General features: G+C 55.2%; 1 protein-coding gene and 1 long non-coding RNA gene across 2 annotated transcripts in view; both read right to left on the bottom strand.

Annotated features, from left to right (window-relative positions):
* Positions 1-19411, bottom strand: part of LOC140393168 (cubilin-like) — a 367012-nt gene that overhangs the window by 325172 nt on the left and 22429 nt on the right. The gene's annotated exons all lie outside the window — the stretch shown is intronic.
* On the bottom strand, positions 570-18723 carry LOC140393169 (uncharacterized). Its single transcript, XR_011935511.1, has 3 exons — positions 18696-18723; positions 11790-11813; positions 570-1473 (listed from the first exon to the last, which is right to left on the bottom strand). It is a non-coding gene; the product is annotated as an uncharacterized lncRNA (long non-coding RNA).

Below are 19411 nucleotides of genomic sequence, written 5' to 3'. Positions count from 1 at the left end.
TTTTTCAAAGAAAGTGGTGTTCCTCAATGATCAGTGCTGGAAACATTGGCAGTCACGATTTGGACTTAGAAATAAGTAACAAAAAAGCAAAATTTGCCAATGATGCCAAATCAGCGAGTATTTTGCTACCACTGCTGAATATGCAACATAGTACAAGAAGAAATGAGAAAAACTAAAGACCGGGCCATTATGGGGAAAATTATCTTTAATGTACATAAATGTGAATTGAGACACTGCGGCAAGAAAAATAGAATCATCACTTACACCTTAAATAATTTAAAAAAGCAGCTGAATGGGCTGAAGGAGCTAAGGGATCTAGGCGTGTAGCAGCATCACTGCCCAACAAACCCACAAGTGATTCGGTAGACGTCTTTAAAGCTATAAATGGTTTAGCATAGTAAGAAGTTTTACAACACCAGGTTAAAGTCCAACAGGTTTGTTTCGATGTCACTAGCATTCGGAGCGCTGCTCCTTCCTCAGGTGAATGAAGAGGTATGTTCCAGAAACATATATATATAGACAGATTCAAAGATGCCAGACAATGCTTGGAATGTGAGCATTAGCAGGTGATTAAATCTTTACAGATCCAGAGATGGGGTAACCCCATGTTAAAGAGGTGTGAATTGTGTCAAGCCAGGACAGTTGGTAGGATTTCGCAGGCCAGATGGTGGGGGATGAATGTAATGCGACATGAATCCCAGGTCCCGGTTGAGGCCGCACTCATGTGTGCGGAACTTGGCTATAAGCTTCTGCTCGGCGATTCTGCGTTGTCGCGCGTCCTGAAGGCCGCCTTGGAGAACGCTTACCCGGAGATCAGAGGCTGAATGTCCTAGACTGCTGAAGTGTTCCCCGACTGGAAGGGAACATTCCTGCCTGGTGATTGTCGCACGATGTCCGTTCATTCGTTGTCGCAGCGTCTGCATGGTCTCGCCAATGTACCACGCTTCGGGACATCCTTTCCTGCAGCGTATGAGGTAGACAACGTTGGCCGAGTCGCACGAATATGTACCGTGTACCTGGTGGGTGGTGTTCTCACGTGTAATGGTGGTATCCATGTCGATGATCTGGCACGTCTTGCAGAGATTGCCATGGCAGGGTTGTGTGGTGTCGTGGTCACTGTTCTGAAGGCTGGGTAGTTTGCAGCAAACAATGGTTTGTTTGAGGTTGCGCGGTTGTTTGAAGGCAAGTAGTGGGGGTGTGGGGATGACCTTGGCAAGATGTTCATCTTCATCGATGACGTGTTGAAGGCTGTGAAGAAGATGTCATATTTTCTCCGCTCCGGGAAAGTACTGGACGACGAAGGGTATTCTGTCGGTTGTGTCCCATGTTTGTCTTCTGAGGAGGTTGGTGCGGTTTTTTGCTGTGACGCATTGGAACTGTCGATCGATGAGTCGAGCGCCATATCCCGTTCGTACGAGGGCATCTTTCAACGTCTGTAGATAACCGTTACGCTCCTCCTCGTCTGAGCAGATCCTGTGTATACGGAGAGCTTGTCCATAATAATTTCATTATTCAAATCTATTTTCTTATTTACATCTGTAACATATTTACAACATCACCTGCACCTGGACCAGCGACATTTGTATAACATTAAGAAATACAAATTGTAGTCTGTGGCCGTGAGCAACCGACCAGAATTCAGAACCGGACTCACACACAAGGAAAGATTACTTGGTCAAAATAGCTTCAGAAACAAAGGGGAGAATGAATGGTGTGTAGGGAATGATGTAAAGGAAAACAAATCAATCATTCTGATCCAGTAAAATTATGGGCGGGATTCTCCGACCCCCCACCGGCTGCCGGATTCTCCGGCGGCGGTTTTTCGGCGGGGGCAGGAATCTCGTCGCGCCGGTCGGGGGCCGTTGGCAGCGCCCCCCCCCCCCCCCCCCCCCCCCGGGCGATTCTCCGCTCCGCGATGGGCCGAGTGGCCGCCCGTTTCGGCCAGTCCCGCCGGCGTAAATCAAACCAGGTCCATACAGGCGGGCGGCCTGCGGAGTCCTCGGGGGGGCGTGGGGGGATCTGACCCCGGGGGGCCCCCACGGTGGCCTGCCTCGCAATCGGGGCCCACCGATCCGCGGGCGGGCCTATGCCGTGGGGGCACTCTTTCCCTCCGCACCGGCAGCTGTAACAGTTCGCCATGGCCGGCGCAGAGAAGAATCCCCCTGCGCATGTGCTGGGATGACGGCAGTACACGCTGGCGCTCCCGCGCATGCGTCAACTCGCGCCGGCCGGGGGAGGCCCTTCGGCGCCAGCTGACGCGGCGCCAAACCCGCCGCCGCCGGCATAGCCCCAGAAGGAGTGGTTCACGCCACTCTTCGGCGCCGGTACGGCCCCCCCCGGGGTTAGGGGAGAATCCCGTCCTATATGTTTCATTATATTCCTTTTGACTTTTGACAAGAGATGATAAATGTAAGATGAGTGCATGACCCGTTCGTGAAGGCACAATCATTGATTCCCGAGATGTTCGAGGGACACCACCCCGGCTGCGGGGCTGGTTGATGGGCGACAAGAGTTACCCGTTGCTGTCGTGGCTGTTGTCGCCTGTACGGAGACGACAGACCGAAGCGGAGACTGCTGCAATGATGCCCATTGTGTGACCAGGGGTGTGGTGGAGAGGTGCTTCGGGGTGCTGAAGATGTGCTTCAGGTGCATGGACCGCTCTGGAGGGGCTCTTCGGTACGAGACAAGCAGAGTCGGCCGCATCGTTGTGGTCTGCTGCGTCCTCCACAACATCCCATAGCCGGGGGGAGAGGGCAGGCCTCGCCAGATCAGGAGGATAAGAGGGAGAGGGACAATGGACGGGACATGGGGGCTGGCCATGCACGAGAGGCCGCACTACTCCATTAGCCGGGCCAGCGAGCATGGGACGCTTTGGTCGACGCACGTTTCACCAACTAGTGGTGGGGGGGGGGGGGGAATGGGGATACCACACCCCTTCACCACCGACCACCCTCACCTCCCACACCACCGACCACCCTCACCACCCATACGACCGACCACCCTAAACTACCGCACCACCGAACCACCCCCATGCACACCACCCTTCCATTATATATACACCTGCGGCACAATGAGCTGGGGGCACTGGGTTGACAGTGACAGCTGGTCTGGTCCATGGGATGGAGGGTAATGACAGCCCGCTCTGCGATGAGCTCCATGCTCAACATCATTAGACAATGTCTGACTCATACCCACAGTAGCTCCTCCCACCTGTGTGATACCTGCATGCGAACTGGCCAGTTCATCACATGGCCCTGTCGAATAGCTGGGGACGGGGTGGACTTCCGGGTGCGGCTATGCAGAGCTAGATCGCATATTCGTTAGCTCTCGCTTGGAACGGAGCTTTGGGCTCTTTTACAGGGCCCCCACGGCATTTGTTTGACATTTCCCGGTGTGGGAAGAAGACTGCAGCATTCCCCTGACACTGTCCCCCAGGAGTGTTGTGTCTTTTGGCTTCCAGACCCGGCAGAAACAGTGAAAGATTTGGTTGTAACTGCAGGGGAGAGAGGGGCCTCTTCCAGCATGCAGGCGGGGGAAGGGCAAGCTTAAAGCTGCAAGCTGACTTGAGGACCTCTATAAAAGATCTACGAAGGCCATTGAAGAAGCAGGGACGAGGCTTCCGGTGGCAGCCATGGAGGAGTAGGTTGCGCATTCGGCAGCCTCCGTCTGGAACGGACTCTCAGACCTTTTTCAGGAGATTCCACAGACTTTTTGGGGCAGATTGGTGAAGCGAACACTGCCAAAAGGATTCCCTCTCGAGACGTCCGGTTGCGGCTATGCGGAGCTAAGTCGCACATTCGGCGGCTCCCGCAAAAACGGACATTTGGGCTCTATTCAGGGCCACCAAGGGCACTTTCTCGACATTTCCCGGTGTGGGAAGGAGCTAATAATAGCTCCCCGTCAGTATATGGCTTTAACTAGGAGCGGGGCGACAAAAAAGGTGGTGGACCAGAAGAAGGGAGGGAAGAAGGACAAAATGGCGACGGGCGGAGACCAGGCAGCATGGAGGCAGTGGGCGGAGGAGCAACAGGAGGGTATCCAGCGCTGCCTCAGAGAGATTAAAATGGACCTGCTAGAGCCGATGAAGGCTTCTGTTGATAAGCTGCTGGAGACTCAGACGGCCCAGGGGGTGACAATCCAAAAGGCTCGACAAAAGATCTCTGACAATGAGGACGAGATCATAGGCCTGGCGGTCAAGGTGGAGGCGCACGAGACGCTTCACAAGAAATGGCAGGAGCGGTTCGAGAAGCTGGAGAATCGGTCAAGGCGGAAGAATCTGTGGATTCTGGGCCTCCCAGAGGGGCTGGAGGGGCCGGACATGGGGGCCTATGTGGTCACCATGTTGAACTCGCTGATGGGAGCGGGGTCCTTCCAGGGGCCCCTGGAGCTGGAAGGGGCTCATAGAGTGTTGGCGAGGAGGCCCAAGGCTAACGAGCCTCCGCGGGCGGTGCTCGTGCGGTTCCATCGGTTCGTCGATCGGGAGTGTGTGCTCAGGTGGGCCAAGAAGGAGAGGAGCAGCAGGTGGGAGAATGCGGAGGTTCGGATATATCAGGACTGGGGTGCGGAGATGGCGAAGAGGAGGGCCGGGTACAATCGAGCGAAGGCGGTGCGGCACAGGAAGGGGGTGAAGTTTGGCATGTCGCAGCCGGCGTGACTGTGGGTTACCAACAAGGACCGGCACCATTATTTTGAGTTTCCGGAGGATGCGTGGGCCTTTGTTCAGGCCGAGAAGCTGGACACAGACGGAGGGTCGGGATGGGCGATTGGGGACTGCGGTGGATATGTTATGCCTATTTTTGGTTCGGGGGGGGGGGGCAAGCAGGAGCTGGAGCGAGTGGGAGGGGGTCGAGACGGGGGTATGCCGCTGTGGGGAACGGGCCGGGTGTGGGGTGCGGGCGCGTGGCTGGCCAAGGAGGGGTCATGGCTAGTCGGCAGGGGAGGGGGGCGGGTAGCCCCCTGATCCGGCTGATAACCTGGACTGTAAAGGGACTGAATGGGCTGGTTAAGTGGGCCCGCGTGTTCGCGCACCTGAAGGGGCTCAAGGCGGATGTGGTTATGCTCCAGGAGACACACCTGAAGGTGGCAGACCAGGTAAGACTGAGGAAAGGGTGGGTAGGTCAGGTGTTTCACTCGGGGCTAGATGCCAAAAATCAAGGGGTGGCGATCTTGGTGGGAAAGAAGGTGTCATTCGAGGTGCGAGCATTGTGGCAGATAATGGCGGTAGGTACATAATGGTAAGTGGTAAGTTGCAGGGAGAGAGGGTGGTATTGGTCAATGTGTATGCTCCGAACTGGGACGATGCGGGTTTTATGCGGCGTATGTTGGGTCGGATCCCAGACTTGGAAGTGGGGGGCCTGATAATGGGGGGAGACTTTAACACGGTGTTGGATCCGGCACTGGATCGCTCCAGGTCTAGGACGGGTAGGAAGCCGGCGGCGGCTAGAGTGTTGAGGGGATTTATGGACCAAATGGGAGGGGTGGACCCTTGGAGATTTGCAAGGCCGGGGGCTAGGGAACTTTCATTCTTCTCACATGTCCATAAGGTTTATTCTCGAATCGACTTTTTCATTTTGAGTAGGGCGCTGATAGCAAGAGTAGAGGATACCGAGTATTCGGCAATAGCCATTTCGGACCACGCCCCGCATTGGGTGGACTTGGAGGTGGGGGAGGAGAGGGACCAGCGCCCGCTGTGGCGCTTGGAGGTGGGGCTGTTAGCGGACGAGGAGGTGAGCGAGCGGGTCCGAGGAAGTATCGAGAGGTACTTGGAGACCAAAGACAACGGGGAGGTCCGAGTGGGGATGGTATGGGAGGCACTGAAGGCGGTGGTGAGGGGAGAGCTGATCTCTATTAGGGCCCACAAGGAGTGGAGGGAGCGGGGGGAGAGGGAGAGGCTGGTGGGGGAGATGGTGAGGGTAGACAGCAGGTCTGCGGAAGAGCCTGAGGAAGGATTGTTGAGGAAGAGGCGCAGCCTCCAGGCCGAATTCGACCTGGTGACCACCAGGAAGACGGAGGTGCAGTGGAGGAAGGCCCAGGGGGCGGTCTACGAGTATGGGGAAAAGGCAAGCCGGATGCTGGCGCATCAGCTTCGGAAGCGAGACGCAGCTAGGGAGATAGGGGGAGTTAAGGACAGGGGAGGGAGCGTGGTGCCGAGTGGGGTTGGCATCAATGGGGTCTTCAGGGACTTCTACGAGGAATTGTACCCATCCGAGCCCCCACGGGAGGAGGGAGGGATGGGCCATTTCCGGGACCAATTGAGGTTTCCAAAGGTGGAAGAGGGACTGGTGGCGGGACTGGGGGCCCCGATTGGGCTGGAGGAGCTGATCAAAGGGATAGGAAGCATGCAGGCGGGGAAGGCACCGGGGCCGGATGGTTTCCCGGTCGAATTCTATAAAAAATATATGGACCTGTTGGGCCCGCTGTTAGTTAGGAACTTTAATGAGGCAAGGGGGGGGGGGGCTTTACCCCCGACGATGTCCCGGGCACTGATCTCCTTGATCCTGGAGCGGGACAAGGGTCCCCTGCAATGTGGGTCTTACAGACCAATTTCCTTGCTAAATGTAGATGCCAAGGTGCTGGCGAAGGTCTTAGCCACGAGGATTGAGGATTGTGTGCCGCAGATCATCCATGAAGACCAGACGGGGTTTGTGAAGGGGAGACAGTTGAACGCGAATGTGCGGAGGCTTTTGAACGTTATCATGATGCCGGCGAGGGAGGGGGAGGCGGAGATAGTGGTGGCGATGGACGCTGAGAAAGCCTTCGATAGGGTAGAGTGGGGGTACCTGTGGGAGGTACTGAAGAGGTTTGGGTTTGGGGAGGGGTTTGTCAGGTGGGTTAGGCTGTTGTATGAGGTCCCGATGGCGAGTGTGGCCACAAATAGGAAGAGGTCCGAGTACTTTTGGTTGCACCGAGGGACGAGACAGGGGTGTCCCCTGTCCCCCCTGCTCTTCGCACTGGCGTTTGAACCCCTGGCTATGGCACTGAGAGAGTCGAGGAACTGGAGGGGGTTGGTGCGGGGTGGGGAGGAGCATAGGGTGTCGCTTTATGCGGATGACCTGCTGCGGTATGTGGCGAACCTGGTGGGAGGAATGCCAGAGGTAATGAGGATCCTTAGGGAATTCGGGGACTTGTCGGGGTACAAGCTCAATATGGGGAAGAGCGAGCTGTTCGTAGCTCAGCGAGGGGACCAGGAGAGGGGGATTGGCGAGCTCCCACTAAAAAAGGCGGAGAGGAGCTTCAGATATTTGGGGGTCCAGGTGGCCAGGAGCTGGGGGGCCCTGCATAGGCTTAACTTTACAAGGCTGGTGGAGCAAATGGAGGAGGAGTTCAAGAGGTGGGACGCGTTGCCGCTGTCCTTGACGGGTAGGGTGCAGTCAATCAAAATGACGGCGCTCCCAAGGTTTTTGTTCCTGTTCCAGTGTCTCCCCGTGTTTATCCCGAAGGCTTTTTTCAGGCGGGTTAACAGGAGTATAATGGGGTTTGTGTGGGCGCGAGGGACTCCGAGGGTGAGAAGGGTGTTCCTGGAGCGGAGTAGAGATAGGGGGGGGGGGCTGGCGCTGCCCAACCTCTGTGGGTACTACTGGGCCGCAAATGCGACGATGGTGCGCAAGTGGGTGATGGAGGGGGAGGGGGCTGCATGGAAGAGGCTGGAGACGGCGTCCTGTGTGGGTACGAATCTGTGGGCGCTGGCAACTGCGCCGCTGCCGCTCCCTCCAAGGAGGTATACCACGAGCCCGATGGTGGTGGCGGCCCTCAAAATTTGGGGGCAGTGGAGGCGGCATAGGGGGGAAGTTGGGGCCTCGGCGTGGACCCCATTAAGGGGGAACCACCGGTTTGCCCCAGGAAGAACAGGTGGAGGGTTTTCGGGATGGCACAGGGCAGGGATATGAAAGTTGGGGGACCTGTTTGTGGACAGGAAGTTCGCGAGCTTGGGTGAGCTGGAGGAGAAGTACGGGCTCCCCCTGGGGAACACCTTCAGGTACTTACAAGTAAGGGAGTTTGCCAGACGGCAGGTGGTGGAATTCCCGCGACTACTGCCACACACAGTACAGGACAGGGTACTTTTGGGGGGGTGGGTGGGAGTGGGGAAGATCTCGGAAACTTACCAGGTGATGCAGGAGGAGGAGGAGGCCTCGGTGGTGGAGTTGAAAGGTAAGTGGGAGGAGGAGTTGGGAGAGGAGATTGAAGAGGGCACGTGGGCAGATGCCCTAGGGAGGGTGAATTCTTCCTCTTCGTGCGCGAGGCTCAGCCTCATACAGTTTGAGGTGCTGCACAGGGCACACATGACCGGGACAAGGATGAGCCGGTTCTTTGGAGGGGAGGGGAAGTGTGTTAGGTGCTCAGGGAGCCCAGAAAATCACACCCATATGTTCTGGGCCTACCCAGCGCTGTTGGAATTTTTGAAGGGCGTAGCGAGGACGGTGTCGAGGGTGGTAGGATCCAGGGTCAAACCGGGCTGGGGGCTCGCAATATTTGGGGTGGCAGAGGAGCCGGGAGTGCAGGAGGCGAAAGAGGCCGGAATTCTGGCCTTTGCGTCCCTGGTAGCCCGGCGAAGGATTCTCCTTCAGTGGAAAGATGCGAGGCCTTCAAGCGTGGAATCCTGGATCAGCGATATGGCAGGGTTCATTAAATTGGAGAGGGTGAGATTTGCCTTGAGAGGGTCGGTACAAGGGTTCTTTAGGCGGTGGCAACCGTTCTTCGACTTTCTGACAGAACGATAGACATTGGTCAATGGCAGCAGCAGCTCGGGGGTGGGGGGTTTACTTTATTTTTGTTTATGTTATTTACACTGGAGGGTCTGAGGGGGTGTATATACTTGTTGTGTTAAGTCGGGGTGTTAATGTTAATTTATTATTTATGTACCGGGGGGAGGGGTTTGGGGGGTTGCTTTTTAAGATTGTGTTTTGTACTTAACCCTGTTGGGTTCTTTTTTCTTTCTCATTTTGTTATTGATATTTTATGAAAACCTTTAATAAAATGTTTTTAATTTATTTTTTAAAAGCTGGGGACGGGGTGATGGGGACGGTCGGGGGAGAGGGGGCTGCAGGGCCCACCAACTGGCCTCACTCATCCACCACCCCTCACCCACAGTGCCCATCACTTACCACTGCATCCCCGCACCCATCAGACAGAGCACAAAGGCAGCTTTCAATGGTGTTAACAGATGTTTAATGTGAAGAGATATATACAGTTTGTGCCTGAGCCCCTATAACTAAACTGTGCCCTGCACCCGTGCCAACTTAACTGGTATATAACTTTCTGGCCTTATGGGCCCTAACACTATGCCTAGGTGGTTCTCCAGACGGTACTGCAGGAGAGGTGGCGGTCTGCTGAGACCCCTGCGCTGAGACTAGGGTCCCTGTTGGCCCACGTTTCCTGGGGCGGCCCTGAGGGGGAGGGGTCCGAGGTGCGGCGCTGTTCTGGCACCTCCACCGCAGGAGTCACCGGCATGGGCCCCATCACCTCCTCCTCCCTCGGGGCGCCCGATGGCCACCGAGCTTCTCCATGGGGCGGGGGTGCGAGTGGAGCCAAACCCCGTGGCTCCCCCGACACTTGGCACTGCCAGTCCTGGAAGACCGCTCTGGTATCGACCAGGGTCTGTATGTTTGCGGCCATGGAGTACAGGGAGAAGCCCATCCCTGCCTGGGACTGGGCCATCTCCCTCTGAGTGTGTGCAACGCTGGCCAGCACCTGGGCAATGGCGCCGATACTCTCAGCCATGACCTGCTGTGACTGGGCCACACTGAGGAGCCCTGCTGCAATCTGGCACACGGCTGCCTGTGAGTGGGCAGCCCTGTCCTGGGCCGTGGCCCCGACTGCACAGAATGCCCCAGACCTTGCAAAACCTGACCCATGTCCGACACCGTCACCCCCACTGCCTCCACCGTGGACGCCACCCGTGCGATTTTGGCCTGGGTGGCAAGCATGACCGGCACCACTCCCTGCTCATGCAGGCGGTTGTACTCCTCCATTTGCGTCTGCAGGTGCTGGAAGTCGGCCATCATCCCCTCCTCTGGCTCCTAGGTCTCTGACTCCACGTGAACTATGGGTGGGAATGGATATTTCAGGAACCCGGGACCCGTCTGGGCGGCAGCTGTTTGCTGGGGCAGGGCTGCCCTCCGTCCGGCTCCTCGGCTGCTCCTACCTCTACCTGCTGTGCCGGAGCGGCTGTGTGGTGCGTACCAGTGAGTGACCCAGAAGCCTCCTTACTAAATAGCCCAACCGAGGCGATAGTGTCTGAGATGATGGATGGTGTTGGAGTTAGCAGTGCCGGAATGTCTTCATCGGACCCGAAGTCCAGGGTCTCCTGTGGCATGGTGTGCTGTGTGTCTGTCCCGTGTTGTGGTGTCCTGTGTGTCTGTCCCCTGTGTGTTGGTCGTGTCGTGGTGTGCTGTGTCTGTTCCCTGTGTGTCTGTCCTCTGGGTCGTGGTGTCCTGTGTGTCTGTCCCCTGTGTGTCTGTCCCCTGGGTCGTGGTGTCCTGGCTCATCTCGGGTAGAGGGTTGGTGTTCCGGCTGCTCTCCCTGTCGGTGCGTGGGTTGCTGGGGGGCACAGGCCCTGGCACTGGATGAGGGCAGGATGCGCCGGATGGGCCAGGCCCATCGCCGGCTAGTCCTGAAAGACACAAGACAGTATGTATGGTTAGACAGATGGACGGGGGTGAGGAGTGAGGTGGTGAGGGGGGACGGGGGGTGAGAGGGGGGTGGTGGGGGGGGGTGAGGGGGGGATCAGGGGGTGGGGGGGGGCACACATGTGTTGTGCAGAGCCACAAACAGGCAGGGGGGTGGCACGTCTCCAACCTCCACATCGGCGACGTCCCACTCCTCCGGCCCGCCAACAATGTCCTGTGCTCTCTGCTCGGGCACGATGAGGGGACACAGTTCTGGTAGTCCCCCTCCGGTCTGCTCCCACTCCCGGCAGTTATGCGCAGACTTTTCCTGGGTGGAGAAGGGGGGGGGGGGGCAAAAACAACAGCAACAGTGTTGGACGGTCCATGGCATGCAGCCCAGGGTTTGGGTCTCTGATGGCATTGGTGCACACGGCCATTGTGGATGGCATGGGTGGGTGCAGCCATGGGTCAGGGTGTGGATGGGGCCATCCCCCTGGGGGGGGGTCACATGTGTGTGTGGGAGAGTGGTAGGGTGGCTGCTACCAGGGGCACAGTGCTGGGTACTCACCCTGGCTGACCTGAGTAGGTTGTGCAGTTTCTTTCTGCACTGGTCTGCAGTCCGAGCCACCGCCCCGACGGCGCTGGTGGCGTCTGCCACCTCGGCCCAGACATGCCGAACAGCGGCGCCTGCTGACCTCCATCCAGGCCCGGGCTACAGTATTAGCCTCCTGCCCTCCACATCGTCCAGGAGGGTCTCCAACTCGCCATCCCTAAATCGCGGGGCAGCACTTCTGGCGGCCATCTTTCCTGCTATCTGTGTGGGGGGAAGAATGGTTATGTGCAGCCGCGGCGTTGTGTCAATGACGGACCCGGCAAATCGGCGGCCGCTCCCTTGGGCACTTCACATTCCGCCCATGGTAGCCCCTTGTGGGCCGTTGAATTGCTCCACCTGGGGGCCCGATGACAAAACCGTGGAGTTTCACAACGGCATCAACACTTCGCCCCCTTTTCGAAGAATCTAGCCGCTGGTCTGATCTTCGAGCTTGGATTAATCAACCAAGAATGATGAAATCTATTGACAGATTGACTGGAAACTGGAGGTTTTACACTGCTAGTTGTCGAATTATCATTTCCAAGAAGTACCTCAACATTTGACAAGAGATGAGAAGTAAAAAGTTTCTTTACCGAATACTGGTGACTTGTCACCTGCTGAAACAAATGTGGAAATAATTATTCAAATATTAGTTGATCAAGAATAAATAATTATAAAATATAAGATTGATTTAGATAATTGTAATGTTATCATTTGAAGCCTCTTGGTAGCCTGCACCAATTCTCCCCAATGTGTTGGTCCATAAGGCCACTGAATTTGATAAATTCAGCCCATGTAGGTTAGAAATACTCAGAAGACATTTGCCCTGCTCAGGCCTTCCATTGTCTGCAAGGCAGAAAGATTTAGACAGTTTAGGAGAGTGATCCAAGAAATGGCTGATGAAATTCAACGTGGGCAAGTGCGAGGTTTTGCACTTTGGAAAAAAGAATAGAGGCATGGACTATTTTCTTTTTTAAAAAAAATATATTTATTAAAGTTTTTTAACAAAACAAAACTATTTTTTCCCCTTACAAACAATAAACCCCCCCCCCCCCGTAACAAAATAACGCAAAATCGCCCTGAGCAAGATATATACATGGTAAGATGATATACTTACAGAGCTTTATACACTGGCTCTTGCCCGTTCGTGCCAGTTTCCCCCACCCTCCATGTTATCCCCCGCTCGTCCGTCCCCTCAAACAATCTCTCGTTCCCCCCTCCCCTCCGCCCCCCCCAGGGTTGCTGCTGCTGCTGACCAACCTTCCTCTAACGCTCCACGAGGTAGTCTAAGAACGGTTGCCACCGCCTGTAGAACCCCTGCGCAGACCCCCTTAAGGCAAACTTAATCCTTTCCAACTTTATGAACTCAGCCATGTCGTTTGTCCAGGCCTCCACGCTAGGGGGCTTCGCCTCCTTCCACATTAGCAAGATCCTTCGCCGGGCTACTAGGGACGCAAAGGCCAGAATGCCGGCCTCTTTCGCCTCCTGCACTCCCGGCTCGTCCACTACTCCAAATATTGCTAGCCCCCAGCTTGGCTTGACCCGGACTTTCACCACCTGAGATATTGCTCCCGCCACTCCTCTCCAGAACCCCTCCAGTGCCGGGCATGACCAAAACATATGGACATGGTTCGCCGGACTCCCTGAACACCTTCCACATCTGTCCTCTACCCCAAAGAACCTACTCAACCTCGCCCCCGTCAAGTGTGCTCTGTGCACCACCTTAAATTGTATCAGGCTGAGCCTGGCACATGAGGAGGAGGAATTGACCCTACCCAGGGCATCAGCCCACAAACCTTCCTCGATCTCTTCCCCCAACTCCTCCTCCCATTTACCCTTCAACTCTTCTGCTCGCGCTTCCCCCTCTTCTTTCATCTCTCGGTGTATTGCCGAAACCTTGCCCTGCCCGACCCATACACCCGAGATCACCCTGTCTTGAATTTCCTGTGTCGGGAGCAGCGGGAATTCCCTGACCTGTCGCCTCACAAAAGCCCTCACCTGCATATATCTAAAGGCATTTCCCGGGGGTAGCTCAAACTTCTCCTCCAGTGCCCCTAGGCTCGCAAATGTCCCGTCGATGAACAGGTTCCCCATTCTTCTAATCCCCGCCTATGCCAGCCCTGGAACCCCCGTCCATCTTCCCCGGGACAAACCGGTGGTTACCCCTGATCGGGGACCACACCGAGGCTCCCACTGCACCCCTATGCCATCTCCACTGGCCCCAGATCCTTAACGTTGTCGCCACCACCGGGCTCGTGGTGTACTTTGATGGCGAGAGTGGCAACGCCAAGCTCGTTTCTTTGCAGGACGCCATCTCCATCCTCTTCCATGCCGCCCCCTCTCCCTCCATAACCCACTTACGGATCATCGCCACGTTAGCTGCCCAGTAGTAGCTCCCTAGGTTTGGCAGCGCCAGCCCTCCTCGGTCCCTACTGCGCTCCATGTACCCTCTCCTTACCCTCGGGGTTTTGTTCGCCCACACAAACCCCATAATACTCCTACCTACTCTCTTGAAAAAGCCTTTGGTGATCACGATGGGGAGTCACTGGAACACAAACAAAAACCTCGGAAGGACCACCATTTTTACCGACTGCACTTTACCCGCCAACGAGAGCGGCAACATGTCCCATCTTTTGAAGTCCACCTCTATTTGGTCCACCAACCTCGTCAGATTCAGTTTGTGTAGGGCCCCCCAGCTCCTGGCTATCTGGATCCCTAGATACCGAAAACTCCCCTCCGCCCTCCTCAGTGGTAGGTCCCCTATCCCTCTTTCTTGGTCCCCTGCCTGTAGTACAAAAAGCTCGCTCTTCCCTACATTGAGCTTATAGCCCGAGAACTCCCCAAACTCCCTCAAAGTCTGCATGACCTCCACCATCCCCTCCATTGGGTCCACCACATACAGCAGCAGGTCGTCCGCGCATAGCGACACCCGATGCTCTTTCCCCCCCGCGGACCACCCCCCTCCATTTTTTGACTCCCTCAGTGATATGGCCAAGGGTTCGATCGGCAATGCAAACAACAGGGGGGACAAAGGGCACCCCTGCCTCGTTCCTCGGTACAGCCGAAAGTACTCCGACCTCCGCCGGTTCGTCACCACACTCGCCACCGGGGCGCTGTAAAGGAGCTTAACCCAGCTAATAAACCCTCCCCCGAACCCAAACCTGCGCAACACCTCCCAGAGGTACTCCCACTCAACTCGGTCAAAGGCCTTTTCCGCGTCCAATGCTGCCACTATCTCCGCCTCTCCCTCCTCCGATGGCATCATTATCACGTTTAAGAGCCGCCACACACTCATATTTAATTGCCTGCCCTTTACAAATCCCATCTGGTCCTCATGTATCACCCCCGGGACACAGGCCTCAATCCTCGTGGCAAGCACTTTTTCCAATAGCTTAGCGTCCACATTTAGGAGCGAAATCGGCCTGTACGATCCACATTGCAGTGGGTCCTTGTCTCGCTTCAGGATCAAGGAAATTGTCGCCTCCGACATTGTTGGGGGCAGGGACCCCTCCTCTCTTGCCTCGTTAAATGTCCTCACTAGTAGCGGGGCCAAAAGGTCCACATACTTTCTATAGAACTCCACCGGGAACCCGTCCGGCCCCGGGGCCTTCCCCGCCTGCATGCTCCCCAAACACTTACTCAGCTCCTCCAACCCGATTGGTGCCCCCAAACCAGCCACCTCTTGCTCCTCCACCCTCGGGAACCGCAGTTGGTCCAGGAATCTTCCCATCCCCTCTTCTCCCCCTGGGGGCTGGGATCTGTACAGCTCTTCGTAGAAGGCCCTGAATACCTTATTTATTTCCGTTGCACTCTGGACCATAGCTCCCCCACCATCTTTGACTCCCCCTATTTCCCTCGCTGCCGCCCTCTTACGGAGCTGGTGTGCCAGCATCCGACTGACCTTTTCCCCGTACTCGTAGGTCGCCCCCTGCGCCTTCCTCCACTGTGCCTCCGCCTTCCCCGTGGTCAACAGGTCAAACTCCGTCTGGAGCCGTCGCCTTTCCCCAAGTAATCTTTCCTTCGGGGCCTCTGCGTATCTCCTGTCCACTCGCAAAATCTCCCCCGTTAACCTCTCCCTTTCCCTGCCCTCTGTCTTCTCCCTATGAGCCCTGATGGAGATTAGCTCTCCCCTGATCACCGCCTTCAACGCCTCCCATACTACCTCCACTCGCACCTCCCCGTTGTCGTTGGCCTCCAAGTACCTTTCAATACACCCCCTTACCTTACCACACACCACCTCATCTGCCAACAGTCCCACATCCAACCGCCACAGCGGGCAATGGTCCCTCTCCTCTCCCAGCCCCACTTCCACCCAGTGCGGGGCATGGTCCGACACGGCTATGGCCGAATACTCCGTCCCCTCCACCCTCGGGATGAGCGCCCTGCCCAGCACAAAGAAGTCTATCCGGGAGTATGCCTGGTGCACGTGGGAGAAGAAAGAAAATTCCCTGGCCTGCGGTCTTGCGAACCTCCATGGGTCCACTCCCCACATCTGGTCCATAAACCCCCTGAGCACCCTGGCCGCCGCCGGCCTGTTTCCCGTCCTTGATCTGGAGCGGTCTAGTGCTGGGTCCAGTACTGTATTGAAGTCCCCTCCCATTATCAGTCGTCCTACCTCCAGGTCCGGGATGCGCCCCAACATGCGCTTCATAAATCCAGCATCATCCCAGTTCGGGGCGTATACATTTACCAACACCACCCACGTCCCTTGCAACCTGCCACTCACCATCACGTATCTCCCTCCATTGTCCGCTACGATAGTCTTGGCCCCAAATGACACATGTTTTCCCACCAGAATTGCCACCCCTCCGTTTTTGCGTCCAGTCCCAAGTGAAATACCTGTCCTACCCATCCCCTTCTTAACCTAACCTGGTCCGCCACCTTCAGGTGTGTCTCTTGGAGCATAGCCACGTCTACCTACAGTCCCTTCAAGTGCGCGAACACGCGAGCCCTCTTCACCGGTCCGTTCAGGCCCCTCACGTTCCACGTTATCAGCCGGATTGGAGGGGCTCTCACTCCCCCCCCCCCCCCCCCCCCGCGACTAGCCATCTCCTTTTCTGGGCCAGTCCCATGTCCGCGTCTCCCTCGCCTCCGTCCCGGCCACCTCTTCTGTGTCCCATTCCCTTTCGGCCAGTGCAGCAGCAACCCTGTTTCCCCCCCCTCCCCCCTTCCCTCCCCCCACCCCCCGCTAGACCCCTGTCTAGCTTTTTTGCTCCCCCCATATCACTCCCGTAAGTCAGCTGACGCCTGCTGACCCTGGCTTCCCCCGCCATCCCTTTGACCCCCCCGTGTGGGAATCTCCCCATCAGTAGGTGTTCCTACGCTCCCCCTCCCACCTTTCTTCCCACGCATGGGAGAAAAGCCCCGCGCTTTCCAGAGCCTGCCCCGCCCCCTCTGACACAGCTTCTGTTGCGGCCTTGTCTCTCGTCCCCAGCCCATATAACATTCCCTGCGCGTGCTTACCCCCTATATACCACCGCCATCATACTTCAACCCTCAAATACCCCCCACCCTCACAATCCCTCAATTAGAGTCCAACTTTTCAGTTAATATAAAGGTCCACGCCTCTTTGGGCGTTTCGAAGTAATAGTGTTGGCCGTTATATGTGACCCACAGTCGTGCTGGCTGCAACATTCCAAATTTCAGTCCTTTCCGATGCGGCACCGCTTTGGCCCGGTTGAAACCCGCTCTCCGCTTAGCGACCTCCGTGCTCCAGTCCGGGTATATTCTAATCTCAGCATTGTCCCACTTGCTGCTCCGCTCCTTCTTGGCCCATTTCAGGAACCTCTCTCTATCTGTGAACCGTTGAAATCTCACCACCATCGCCCTTGGTGGCTCGTTTGCTTTGAACTTCCTCGCCAGCACCCGGTGCGCCCCTTCCAGCTCCAGCAACCCAGGGGGGCCTCGCCGCCCATCAGCGCCCCAATCATCGTGCCCGCATACGCCGCGGCGTCGGCCCCCTCCACTCCTTCTGGGAGACCCAGGATCCTCAAATTGTTTCTCCTCGACCTGTTCTCCAGGTCTTCGAGTCTTCCCGCCCACGTCTTGTGTAGCGCCTCGTGCCGCTCCACTTTCACCGCCAGGCCCAAGAGCTCGTCCTCATTCTCACTCACTTTGTCCTGGATGTCCTGGATCTTCACCTCATGGGCTTTCTCGGTTGCCCCAAGTCCTTCAATTATTGCCAGCATCGGCGCCACCATCTCCTTGCGCAGCTCCTCGAAGCAGCGCTTAATGAATTCTTGCATCTCTTCTTTGTCCCCGGCCGCCGCCATTTTGTTTATTTTACCCTTCTTCTCCCGCTGCTCCAGTGCCGTTTTTTTGGCCGTTTCGCCTCGGGTCCGGTCCATACAGGTTAGTGGGGGACCTCTCTCCTCTCTTCCCCACGGGTTGGCTGTGTAAAAAATCCCGTTGGGGCTCTTCTATCGAGCCCGAAGGTCCGTCTTCGCGGGAGCTGCCGATTCGTGCGGCTTAGCTCCGCATAGCCGCAACCGGAAGTCGTGTGGACTATTTTCTAAACGGTGACAAAATTCATAATGCTGAAGGATTCTCTAAAGGTAAACTTGCAGGTTGAGTCCGTAATTAAGAAAGCAAATGCAATGTTGTCATTTATCTCAAGAGGCTTGGAATATAAAAGCAGGGATGTACTTCTGAAGCTTTATGAAGCATTAGTTCGGCCCCATTTACAAAGAACAAAGAACAAAGAAATGTACAGCACAGGAACAGGCCCTTCGGCCCTCCAAGCCCGCGCCGACCATACTGCCCGACTAAACTACAATAAATAGAATACTGTGAGCAAATTTGGGCCCCACACCTCAGGAAGGACATACTGGCACTGGAGCGGGTCCAGCGGAGATTCCCACGGATGATCCCAGGAATGGTTGGCCTAACATACGATGAACGTCTGAAGATCCTGGGATTATATTCATTGGAGTTTAGGAGGTTGAGGGGAGATCTAATAGAAACTTACAAGAGAATGAATGGCTTAGATAGGGTGGACGTAGGGAAGGTGTTTCCATTAGCAGGGGAGACTAGGACCCGGGGGCACAGCCTTAGAATAAAAGGGAGTCACATTAGAACAGAGATGAGGAGAAATTTCTTCAGCCAGAGAGTGGTGGGTCTGTGGAATTCATTGCCACAGAGGGCGGTGGAGGCCGGGACGTTGAGTGTCTTTAAGACAGAAGTTGATAAATTCTTGATTTCTCGAGGAATTAAGGGCTATGGAGAGAGAGCGGGTAAATGGAGTTGAAATCAGCCATGATTGAATGGTGGAGTGGACTCGATGGGCCGAATGGCCTTACTTTCGCTCCTATGTCTTATGGTCTTATGGCCTGATGCTGAAGTACTGGTCTGTTCCTCGAGCTTGGATTAATCAACCAAGAATGATAAAACCTATTGACAAATTCCTTGGGAACTGATAGTTTTACACTGGTAGTTGTCGAATTATCCATGAGGTACCTCAACATTTGACAAGAGATAATGAATGTAAAACATTTCTTTACCTGATACTGGTGATGTATCACCTGCTGAAAAAAATGTGTAAGTAATTATTCAAATATTGGTTGATCAAGAATAAATAATAATAAAATATAGGATTGATTTAGATAATTGTATTGTTTTCATTTGGAGTATCTTGGTAGCCTGAATCAAACCTCCCCAATGTTTTGGTCCATAAGGTCACTGAATTTGATAAATTCAGCCCATGTAAGTTAGAAATAATCAGAAGACATTTGCCCTGCTCAGGCCTTCATTTCTCTGCAAGGCCTGAGGCTGAAAAACTGGTCTGTTCCTTGAGCTTGGATTAATCAACCAAGAATGATGAAATCTACTGACAGATTCTTTAATAACTGTAGGTTTAACACTGCTAGTTGTCGAATTATCATTTCCAGGAAGAACTTCAACGTTTAACAAGAGATAAGGAATGTAAAACGTTTCTTTACCTGATAATGGTGACGTGTCACCTGCTGTAAAAATTGTACATAATTATTAAAATATTAGTTGATCAAGAATAAATAATGTTTAAAATATAAGAGTGATTTAGATAATTGTAATGTTATCATTTGGAGCCTCTTGGTAGCCTGCAACAAACCTCCCCAATGTTTTGGTTCATGAGGCCACTGAATGCGATAAATGCAGCCAATGTAAGTTAGAAATACTCAGAAGATATTTGCTCTGCTCAGGCCTTTTGTCATGTGAGAGTACCTTTAAGAAATAGAGC

This window comes from Scyliorhinus torazame, chromosome 16 (assembly GCF_047496885.1).
Source record: "Scyliorhinus torazame isolate Kashiwa2021f chromosome 16, sScyTor2.1, whole genome shotgun sequence".
Taxonomy (NCBI): domain Eukaryota; kingdom Metazoa; phylum Chordata; class Chondrichthyes; order Carcharhiniformes; family Scyliorhinidae; genus Scyliorhinus; species Scyliorhinus torazame.
This window is presented reverse-complemented; position numbering and strand designations above follow the sequence as displayed.